The sequence below is a fragment of the Ruditapes philippinarum genome, unplaced genomic scaffold (genome assembly GCF_026571515.1).
Source record: "Ruditapes philippinarum isolate M1 unplaced genomic scaffold, ASM2657151v2 ctg722_1_1_1_1, whole genome shotgun sequence".
NCBI lineage: Eukaryota > Metazoa > Mollusca > Bivalvia > Venerida > Veneridae > Ruditapes > Ruditapes philippinarum.
In genome coordinates, this window is record NW_026856551.1 from 142,508 (window position 1) to 155,381 (window position 12,874).

The window sequence follows — 12,874 nt, forward strand, 5'->3', positions numbered from 1 at the left end:
CAATATAGCAAAACCTCTACATGTTTATCGGAAGAAGTGGACTGTTTTTGTTTTGGAAAGATAATAATTTTATGGAATTGTACTATTCTTGAGTGAAAGTTTAGCAACTGGAAATACTGTAAAATATCATGGAAACCACCAATTAGTATCTGAAGAAAACTGGATCTGGAGACAGAAACATGCTTTCTAAACAGTACAGAGCTGTTTAATCTATTTGTTCTACTATTATAAGTACATCCGGAATAAACTTGGTTGACTCGGATTTCAGTAGAAGTCAAGTTCTTAACATCCTGTACTTTGGGAATTTAAAAGAATAAATGTTAGAAAAAATAGGCTAGTGTTGTTTTTGCACTTTTATGTTTTACAACAACAGCTGCAGGTGGTAAGGAAAATTCAAAGACTCAAACCTTTATATGATCTACAAAAATCTATAATATGAAAGCTTTTGGTTAGGAACTATGTAACATACACTTCCTTTTTTGTTTGCCATATAACTAAAGCTTTTTGTGCATTTTGAGACATTGATTTGATATTTGAAACTTAATTTTGATTGGACATTTATCAAGGGATGTGTGTAATTGACATAAATTGGCTAGCTGCTGATTGGTCAAGCTATGTATGTATTTATAGATGACAAGGTTATGACAGTAATTGAATGATAAACAGTAATGAAAAGTGACCATAATGATAAATGCAGGAAGTCAAAGAATTTCAAGGAGAATAAAAATAAACTAACTTGAAAGTTTCTTATAAGCAGAGAAAAATAAAAGTTTCATGGAGTAAATCATTCTTTTGGGAATACGATCATGGCACATTGTATTGGAGCATTGTTAAGAAAATCTTTCATCACCTCTTGCAGAAAATGTGCATGCTATTCTCCTAAACAAATGCCCAAAGGAATAACACAGGTCTTAAGGTGAATCAGCACTTTTGTTTGATGTAAAAGATTTTGAATAAAAATCCAGACATATTAAAATGTCTTGTCATAATATAATATGTAATTTGAATATGATATTACCAATATAAGAATACTTTTCATTTTGATTCAGGTATTTAATATAATAAGAATTACATCTTATTACAGTTCAACAATATTATTTCATATTATGTATTGAAGATGGTAAAATATTATGAAAATGTTATATACAAGAGAAACTTAACAATATTAATCATTTCAAATATTGCATATAAATTATTTGCAAAAAATTAGTTAGTTTTAAGAGGCCTGCAACATGGTTATGAAAAAAAGATTGGCAACCATTTGTTTTTAATTTTATTCAATATTAATTTTGTTGAATACTATTTATGTATTGTAGCCAGTATAATACAACATTGTATCAATGTCAGATGGTCAAATGTAGGATGTTTTGTTTTGTTCTGCATGTGTTTTATTAAGTCTCTCTATCTGTCCATTTCCCTGTGTGCAGCCAGACAATCAATGACTGGTTGGTAGAGAGTTCTGTCTAATAAACATTTTATAGCAATGGTGGCATGGGTATCAATAAGAAGTCCTTCACTACCAAATTAAATTGACATCTTGTCCAAGCAATCAGACAGTTAGGGATGGAGTGACAAAATGATTTTCAAGAAATAATGAGGGTTATCAGGGAGGACAACTTACTTGAATTACTTGTGTAGACATCATTATCTATATTTTCAGGAAAGAAGAAATTTAATTTCAAGAATAATGAAGTCTCTTTTAAGACTGAGAGATGTAATAAGAAATTGTGGGAAACCAGGTTTTGTGGTTGCCATAGAAATATGGAATGTCAGAAACTGGTTGATTAAGAGCTATAGTAGTTATGAAACTAATTCATACTTTTTTTTCATTATAAATTGTTCATAAATAATATATTTTTAATTATATCATTCAGTTTAAACCTGATGCAACAAGAAAATTGTGAATTTGGAACCTAAAAGATTGTCCGTGGAAAGGCAAAAACTGAAATCACTCTGTTTACCATATTGTATCTGCATAATGAATAAGTGTTACAGTGCATTCTACAACTTGCACCAAATTTGAGCTTAATATAACATTTGCATTCGACATTGATAAATTTTAACCATTGGTATATATTTCCACTCTTAAATTCATTACAGATTATTCCTGAAATCATATAATGAGGACCTTTTGAGTTTGGAATTTTTGTTCCCTGGATGATTACTGTGGATTTTACAACAAAATAGAGAGAAAAAGACTAAAACCACGATAATGTTTAAATTTCAATTTCAAACGTTGCTATGCTGCAATTGTGTTTGTTTTTGTCTCCAATGGTGTGTATTTGATATTTCATATGCTTGTGTTTTTAACTGGTGCCATATTGTCTGAAATGGAAACTGAAAAATACATTATACATGATTTTTTTTGCAGGAAGCTGTTAATCATGTTTTGAAGCCATTATAATTGCTGTGGATTTCTCCATTTGCTGTTCTGTGATGTAATTAAACAGCAATCCCACTGTTTGTTTTAAAGGGACATGACTCCAAGAGGGTCACAAGAATGTCACTTTCTTTCAAATAATCAGAGTGATATACTATGTTTATTTGAGATGATACTTAAAAGGGTAAAGAAGGCTATACAAACAAAGTAAATAGAAAAGAAACATTTTTTTTAAAGATACAAAAAAAGATAAAGGTCCATAAAGGTACAACTTTCAAAGAACACACCTATAAAAACATTATACAAGTTCTTGAACAGCGTAATTTTATTTAACATAATATTCAAAAAGGGAGTATGCCAAAATAAATAGAAACAAAATATGATTCAAGAAGGCAACAAGGACCATAAGTAAACAATAGAAAGGACCTCAGAGGCACATTGAGCTTACGCAGTGTTGCAATGAGCCATTTATATAAAGAACTTATTCTAATAATTATGATTCTGATATAAATTTTACTAAGAAATGGCTCAGATTTATTTCAGAGAGAAGTTACATTAAAAACTTAGTAGTAAAGTTGTGTGTAAGTCAGACCATTCTAATGGAGTGAAATATGAATCTTTGTTATTTATAGGTTATTTATGGGGTAAATTAAGTCTTGGCTGAACTGTGTAACATATGGGATTGTGTTGGTCTGTCCTGGAAAAACAAACAACTTTCATTATTTTATCTCAAATGTCCTTTATAGGAAAATTGATTACAGGGAGATAGTAATCCAAGGCAGCTTCATTATATGATAGAGACACTGTGGTCACATAGGAGATTGGTCAATAAAGAGCATTATTGGATCTCTCTTTTTTTTTGAGTGTTGTAATATATCACAGTCTGTGAAGTTTTTCTCTCCCTCTGATTATTGGTCAGTTGTGAGAATCATGATGAAAATCTAAATGAAGAAGTGGTTAGTCCATTCAAGCCATAGAAATGTTTTGTTAAATGGTATTTACAGGGGTAAGAACAATAGTTAGAGGGCTTTTTTAGGAGAGATTTCTATAAAATCATGACCTTAATTTTTTTTTTCCCAATAGATGTTCTGATATTCAAGTTTTGTTGGTTGTTTTTTTTTTTGCATGTTATTTATAGTTTAGTGATTAGTACAAAATATGTTGACAATTTATGTCTTATAATGAATTATAATGATATTACAATGTTAAATTGAATTAATTAATTTATTTGACTTCTGGGTTTTAATTTATATGCCAATGAAGTCCTACAGATGTCATCAGAATTTTATTGCACATTATTTTGTTATTCCAGCTACACAGCTGATACCCCTTCATTACCCTATTTAACAACACAAGCGGGGTACCAGGATAAACAACCATCCTTGCTTACACTGAGCTAAATAATGATTAAAAAATAAAATCTGAAAATATTGCATAGATCATCAGCCTGACTGGTGATGCACCCAAAATGGAAAAATCTGCAAAAGATAAAGAATTGAATTGAAAATCTATTTTTTTTTGCACAATTTTTAGCCTTATTTGAGTCATTGTTTGGTCATTTTGCACAATAAAGGTGAGTTATCTCCCATGAAAGAAAAAAGGAGTAAAATTTTAATTAAAATTAACTAAATTTAAGATATTGGTATGCACCAGCGTAGAACTTATAAATTTTATTTCTGTCAAAATACTAATTATAAAGTGTGGGGTATTAAACCACAGCTTAGTTGTAACTGGTAAAAACATAATAATAAGTTTTTTTGTATTTGACATCATTAATCATACAAGAATAAGCAGTTTTTCTGTCATCTGTTGTTAATAATTCATGAAAGTCTGGGGTATCAGGGACAATCGGAATAAATCAACATCATTAACTGTGTAAATTTACTTACACCTTCACAAATTAGTGGACGCTCATGACTATTGATCAATCTATTGTACAATACAACTTCTATTTTTTTGTACTATTGATGGTGTTGGGGAGTGGGACAGGGTTTTCCGGAAATGTTGAAATTGATATAATTGTGTCCCAGGGGGGTTCTGATATAATTACTGTGTTGAGAAGCCATGACATTAATCATTTTTTACAGTAATAAATATCAGTGATATGGTGTTCTAATGGGCAAGAATGGTTTAGTAGAAACTGATCTGTAAATCCAATCTCTTAAGAACACTAGACTAAGCATGACAAGAATTTTCAAGAATTTATGATGATGTTTTGTCAACTAGGGGATACATAAGGGAATATGGTAAGCAGGCATATAATTAAAGCTTTTCTCTTTTTCAGTTTTGTAAATTAGATGAGAGAGATTTTGGGAGACTGCAGATTTGCTGACTTAGAGAAAATAGACAACTGTTCATTGTTATAGAAGGTATGTACCAAATCAAAGTACATTAGAATTTGTAAGAGGAATTTTGTCTGCAGAGCTTATAATAATAATAATGATAATAATAATAATAATAATAATAATAGTAATAATAATAATAATAATAATAATAAAGACTTTATTTAAAGGGGCAACATAGTTTAAGGCATGCCCAGTCTTCCCTATGAGCCTCTATCAAATATACAATGTACATAATATAAACATTTACAAACAAAAGGTATGATAAACAGCAACAAAATTACAAATACAAAGTAATTGAGAAAACGTGTAAAATGAAAATCTAGAGTAAAAACATTATATAAGAATTTAAACATTGCAGGTAAGATATACAATATCATAATTTACATTTTGTTTAGGGGAGGCATAAATATTTACACCATTAATTTATGTGTTAGGGACATTTTCGTGAAGGAAGACAACTAACTAGTTACTATAAGGGTTTTTTTGACATGAAGGGGCTGGGGATTTCAAGATTTTTTGAGATTTGCATACCATTTGATGTATGTCTGGAGTAATAACTGGTGCACAAAATTTCAGATTATTCCCTCGTTCTGTTTTCCAAGAATAATCTTTCTTATTGTGCAAAATGACCAAAAATATGAAAAGAAATGCAACACTTTCTAAATATCATGCAAGAAATTGTTTATTAATTTTACTCTGTGTATATTTCTTTATAATCTTTTTGCAAATTTTTCCATTTTAAGTGCATCACTAATGTTTTATGTTTTTAGTTTGTTTTTTACCTTGGTGGAGCTATTTTAATGACAGAACCACTGACTGTTACTTTGGAAAGTTCCCTCTTGTCAGAGTGAAACTTAAAGACAGGGTGATTCATATTGGTTGTCAAGGTGTCTACAATAGTTTATTGTAAAATTTAATCGAAATTTGAGATAAGTAATATTACTTATTATCTCCCCTTAAAATACTGGCATGAAATTTAAAATGACTGTAAATCAATACATCTATTTGAAGATTGTATTATAATTTCAATGATAACAAAATGATACTTAACATTGGCTGTAACTAAAGAATTTCATTTAAAGTATGGAAAGACCATAATTTTGTCATTAGATTATTAGACCAAGCCTTTTTACACTGGTGACAACTGAACCGAAATTGGATGGGGTATTTTTTTGGATAGTCTTGCATAAAAATATGGAAATAAGGATATAGATCTGGTGAATATTGAATAGTTATGACATATTGTTTGTCATATTTGAGATGGAATTTACAGATAGCTCTCATTATATCCCAGGCTTAAGTTGCCATATGAAAGGTTTACTTTCCCTATAGCGTCTGATTGATGAGAAATGTTCGGGATCGAGAACAAACTGTTATGCATAAATATAATCATATTGCCTAAGTTATTTTTGCTGTTATAATTCTGCTATATTAGTTTACCCTTTGTGAGTCATAAAATTGTTTCCCCCCTTGAATAAATGCAACTTTAGATGTTACGCAGGATGAAAGAACGAAAAATTGATCCTGACATAAACAAAGAGGCTGTTTTCTCTTGAAAATTCTTCTTTGGCAAATAAAATTCACAGAATTTTGCATTTGTGCATTTTGAACGTTTCCCATTCCTTCTAAAGAAACACAATTTAAATACAATGGTTGCTGGGTTAGGGAGATTGATTGTGGGAAACAACACCTTAACAGTAAGTCTTTCTGTTACAAGTAAATATTAATGCTTTTCACTTAAATCTTTTGGCGTTTTGGTTAGCAAATGATATTTCATAGCATTTATGATAAACAAAATAAAAAAACTAGATTTCTCAATGTGTGCTTCATATTCTCATTGGTCTGTTCCAGCTGTTTTAGTATTTTAAGTCAGTCTCAGGATGGTTTTGTTCTTGATTTTTGGTAACCTTCATGAACATAATCATGTTACACTATTTTAGAACAGTTGTCAATGTGATCTTGAGTTAGTCCTAAAACAATATTAATTAAATGTAAGAAGAACATTTTATAGCAATTATGTCATAACATTTGCTGAAGAACATTTTGATTAAGAACAATTGATAAGAACACATATTATTATACCCCCAAAAACGAAGTTTGGGGGGGTATATAGGAGTCACCCGGTGGTCGGTTGGTCGGTCGGTCGGTCCAGACGTCCGTTGCATTTTCCTTGTCCGGACCATAACTTGAAGACTAATGGTTGGAATTCAATATAACTACATACAATGGTCAAGCACATTGAGAGGAAGTGCAGTGTACAAGAACCATAACTCTATCTTGACTAATTACAGAGTTATTGCCCTTTGTTACTTTTCCTTGTCCGGGGCATAACTTGAAAACTACTGGTTGGAATTAATAACAACTTCATACAATTGTCAAACACAATAAGGGAAAGTGCAGTGCACAAGAACCATAACTCTATCTAAAGTAATTACAGAGTAATTGCCCTTTGTTACTTTTCCATTGCTTTCTTTTGTCCGGACCATAACTTGAAGACTAATTGTTGGAATTCATTATAACTACATACAATGGTCAAGCACATTGAGAGGAAGTGCAGTGCACAAGAACCATAACTCTATCTTGACTAATTACAGAGTTATTGCCCTTTGTTACTTTTCCTTGTCCGGGGCATAACTTGAAAATTACTGGTTGGAATTCAAAACAACTTCATACAATTGTCAAACACAGTAAGGGGAAGTGCAGTACATAAGAACCATAACTCTATCTAAAGTAATTACAGAGTTATTGCCCTTTGTTACTTTTCCATTGCTTTCTTTTGTCCGGAGTATAACTTGAAGACTAATTGTTGGAATTCATTATAACTTCATACAATGGTCAAGCACATTGAGAGGAAGTGCAGTGCACAAGAACCATAACTCCATCTTGACTAATTACAGAGTTACTGCCCTTTGTTACTTTTCCATTGCTTTTTTTGTCCGGAGCATAACTTGAAGACTAATGGTTGGAATTCAATATAACTTCATACAATGGTCAAGCATATTGAGAGGAAGTGCAGTGCACAAGAACCATAACTCCATCTTGACAAATTACAGAGTTATTGCCCTTTGTTACTTTTCTTTGTCCAGAGCATAACTTGAAAACTACTGTTTGGAATTCAATACAACTTCATACAGTTGTCAAGGACATTAAAAGGAAGTGCAGTGCATAAGAGCCATAACTCCATTTTGACAAAATACAGAGTTACTGCCCTTTGATACTTTTCCTTGTCTGGAGCATAACTTAAAACGTACTGGTTGAAATTCAAAACAACTTCATACAATGGTCAAGCACAAAAAGAGGAAGTGCAGTGCACAAGAACTATAACTCCATCTTCAGTATTTATAGAGTTATTGCCCTTTGTTCCTTTTCTTTGTCTTTCTGGACTTATTACAGAGTAATTCAATAAAACGTCATCAATGGCCAACCACATTGAAAGGAAATGCAATATACAAGAACCACAACTATCTTTAATTGCCCACAACCATAACTCTATATTTCAATTCTTTTACAAGATATTCTGTTACTAGTAACATCCTCATTTCCGAAGCAGTCTTATGGGGGTATTAATCACATTTAGTGATAGTTCTAGTTTCAAAAGTTCAAAGACTGTTCTTCTTTTATATAATAAAGTCGCAATTTTCATAATTAACTTTAATCAACTTCACATACATCCAAATTTTTCAGATATATAATAGTATTATGATATATCTAGATGATTTACCACAGTCCAGCTTATTCTGTAGAAATGGCAAGAGAAATAATCATAAAACATCAAGAGTGAAATAAATCAAATTTGTCTATTCTTTCATGTGATTGGTCAATTATCTATATAGGACATATTACAGATATCCCATATATCAAATCTTAATTGTTTCTTGTGATTGGTCAGTTTTATGAGACCATTATTTATTTTGATTTGTTGTGCCATTTTTTCTTAAAATGTTTACTGAAAATCTCTGTGGGGTCTCTTATGTCAAACCAATCAGTGGTTACTATTGAGAGTTTGATTCCCAGAAAGGGCAAAAATGAAGAAATTTCATTTCACTAGTTTAAAGTAGGTTTTTGATGCCAAAAATATTAATTTTCCTTTTTGGTTGAACCAGTGTATGTGCAGAACCAGTAAAACTCAAAATGTTGCCTGCCATTATGACCTTATGATGTAATAAGTGTGGGCATAACATAATTAAAGCAAACTAACAATAAATGAAATGAATTATCTCTTGTGGCATCTCTTCAACATGTCAGACTTAAATAAAGATAATGTTTTTCTATTTTCTAAGAAAACAGATCATACTTTGATAGAATATATTATCTAGTCATTTGGGAGTTTTCTGGAAGACTGATTTTCAGTTTTTACAGAGAATAACAGAGACATGGTCACATTATTATGCATGTAGTTTCTTTTAAACTTTAGTCCTTTATGGAAATAAATAGGTCTGAAGTTGACTCAGTGTTATTGTAATAATCCTAAAGAAAAGGCAATGGTTAATGTTTGCATCCCTTCATGCAGGCAAAGGAATGGACATATGTCAATATTGTATTCAGTCAGTATTGTTGGGTATATAATGGTCTCATTGGGTACTTTAAACAAGAGAGGTACCTAATAAATATCCACTTGTTAGAACATCCGCATTATCATTGGCTTAACCAGTAATCTGCTGAAATTCTTAAATGGTCTTGTCCAGCTTCCATTTTTTGAAACTGTCTATTGATATCATGATGAAAATTATGTTAGTGAGCCAACAGAATACAAAGTCTAGTAAGAGAGTATTAATTTTATAAATACGAATACAAATACAAAAAGTTTATTTGTACAGTATACAATGTTTGGAGATCAAAACATGGATTTAAAGGTACAATCTGGCCTGGCTCTGTTATGGTGGCAAAGGTTAATCACTTTTGGTTCCAGCAGAATGATATGTTTGAAAATTCAGAAACATCCACAGAATGAACTAATTCAATGTGATGATTCTGGAACCTTCAAAATAACATTTTCATGCCATTCCATGTTTAAATGCTTTAAATGTTTTTGCTTATTAAAGTTATTGAACCAATACTTATTGCTGAAAAAGTTAATCATAATGTTATATCAAAAAGAAAACCTATTTCCAGTCCTTTTATTATCAAATTGTTATTGAAGAACATATACATGTCCTTTTTTAAGCTAAAAGTACACTGGAAGATAGATGGATAAAAATTGGAAGATCTATAACTTTGCTAATTTGTAATTCCTTATTTCTCTTTTTCCAATTAACAATTCATTGACTTCATTAAGGCCATTTGTGACATCTTCAAAACTTGGTATTAAGTGAGACAGTCTGAAACAAAATGTTGAATAAGTGTCTATATAGAGTTCTTTAATTGACAACATGTCTGTCCAAAGGAAAACCAGCCAGACTTATAATTCATCGGCTACAAGGACCTCTGAACTAACGTCTATTTCTCAAAACTTCTTATATAGATATAAACATTAATAATGTTATATTATCTATGGTACAGGAAAAAGAAATGGATATTTTTAGAATAAATGAAACCAATTTGAATGGATAAAGGATCTATTGGAAGACAAGAAATTTGTTTTAGCTAACACATCTTAAACTTGAAGTTTGTGGTTATATAATTTTCCTGGAATGGGTATAATGTTTGATGACATGAAAACATTTGTATTTTCGTAGAGGTTTTCTATTCTATGAATTGTAAGAAAGCACAAATGATAAATGAAGTTTTAAGAGTTGCTATGTTGGTATGATGGTTTAGTGTAAGTTTTTGGAAAGATTAAAGACTATTTAATTTAATATTTTTTATGAGTTAAACAACTATTTTCACATTCATCATTGTAATCAACTTCACCTCAATGTTGCCATGTAAACTTTCTGTACCTTACATGTCCCTTACACTGGTGCCCCTTAAGGCCAGTGTAAGGGGCATGTCACAGCAATGGTCACTATTGATAGATCCCTACTCTGACCTTTTATTTGAATAACAATAGATGTAACCACAAACATAGACCTGTGTTATTTTGTGGTGAAATTCTTATCATATCCCACTAATCTGCTAATTCAATTTGAATAAATTAGGGTCATGCAGGATCCATCTATGCATTGATCATAGTCAGTCACTCAGTAAGTCTGAAATTTTCATTTAATGCCCTTTCCTGACTATTTATATAGTATTTCAAAGTTTCTTTGAATTCGTTTACATATATACTTTGATAGATGAAACTTTGTTGTTTTTTTTTCTTAATGCCCTACACATCCTATAAAGTTGACAGGATTAGATTTCTCTTTAAACATCTCTGTAGTTTATGACTGACAGTTCAATAACAAAGAGATAATTAATTGACAGGGATATATATGGAATCTTCTTACAGAATTCTAATGGAAATAATATTTCACAATGAATGAGATCTCCAAATTGATTTCTTCTTTTTCTTTCTCTTATATGTATTGGCTATTTACTGGAAAAGTTAGCAAAGAGAAGATCGAAGACTCGGAGCAAAATTATCGTACATCATATGAAATAAATAGTAGATAAGATTGTTTTGCACTAAGTTTAAGAAATGGATTATGGCTGATTAAATGTCAGTTGTCTGATGTTCATCTTGTGTTTTGTTTGGTTTAACAATATGGACACTGGACAATGGAGATATAAATATTATTAAGTTTTTAAGTATAAGATCAGTAACCCCTTTGTAACCCTGAAACCAAAAATGATAACCTTTTCCACAAGAACAGGGCTTTGCCACAAGTACAGGGCTTTGCCACAAATACAAGGCTTTGCCACAAGTACAGGGCTTTGTCACAAGTACATGGCTTTGCCACAAGTACAGTGCTTTGTCACAAATACAGGGCTTTGCCACAAATACAGGGCTTTGCCACACAAATACAGTGCTTTGTCACAAATACAGGGCTTTGCTACAACAAATACAGGGCTTTGCTACAACAAATACAGGGCTTTGCTACAAATACAGGGCTTTGCTACAAATACAGGGCTTTGCTACAAATACAGGGCTTTGCTACAACTAGAGGGCTTTGCCACAAGTACAGGGCTTTGCCAGAACTAGAGGGCTTTGCCAGAACTAGAGGGCTTTGCCACAACTAGAGGGCTTTGCCACAAGTACAGGGCTTTGCTACAACTAGAGGGCTTTGCTACAACTAGAGGGCTTTGCCACAACTAGAGGGCTTTGCCACAAGTACAGGACTTTGCCACAAATATAGGGCTTTGCTACAAATACAGGGCTTTGTTACAAATAGAGGGTTCTGTTACAACTAGAGGGGTTTGCCACAAATATAGGGCTTTGCTACAACTAGAGGGGTTTGCCACAAATATAGGGCTTTGCTACAACTAGAGGGGTTTGCCACAAATATAGGGCTTTGCTACAACTAGAGGGCTTTGCCACAAATATAGGGCTTTGCTACAAGTACAGGGCTTTGCCACAACTATAGGGCTTTGCTACAACTATAGGGCTTTGCCACAAATATAGGGCTTTGCTACAACTAGAGGGCTTTGCCAACAACTAGAGGGCTTTGTCACAAATATAGGGCTTTGCTACAACTATAGGGCTTTGCCACAAATATAGGGCTTTGCTACAACTATAGGGCTTTGCTACAACTAGAGGGCTTTGCCACAAGTATAGGGCTTTGCCACAAGTACAGGGCTTTGCTACAAATACAGGGCTTTGCCACAAATATAGGGCTTTGCCACAAATATAGGGCTTTGCTACAAGTACAGGGCTTTGCCACAACTATAGGGCTTTGCTACAACTATAGGGCTTTGCCACAAATATAGGGCTTTGCTACAACTAGAGGGCTTTGCCACAACTAGAGGGCTTTGTCACAAATATAGGGCTTTGCTACAACTATAGGGCTTTGCCACAAATATAGGGCTTTGCTACAACTATAGGGCTTTGCTACAACTAGAGGGCTTTGCCACAAATATAGGGCTTTGCTACAAGTACAGGGCTTTGCTACAAATACAGGGCTTTGCTACAACTATAGGGCTTTGCCACAAATATAGGGCTTTGCTACAACTATAGGGCTTTGCTACAACTAGAGGGCTTTGCCACAAATATAGGGCTTTGCCACAAATATAGGGCTTTGCCACAAATATAGGGCTTTGCTACAACTATAGGGCTTTGCCACAAATATAG

General features: G+C 32.4%; 1 protein-coding gene across 5 annotated transcripts in view; it reads left to right on the top strand.

The window, feature by feature from the left end:
* Positions 1–12,874, top strand: part of LOC132746950 (plexin-A1-like) — a 154,757-nt gene that overhangs the window by 32,850 nt on the left and 109,033 nt on the right. For all 5 annotated transcript variants that reach the window (XM_060736239.1, XM_060736234.1, XM_060736240.1 and 2 more), the window contains exon 2: positions 4,665–4,749. The gene's annotated coding sequence lies outside the window, so the exon portion shown is untranslated. The remainder of the gene's footprint in view (positions 1–4,664; positions 4,750–12,874) is intronic.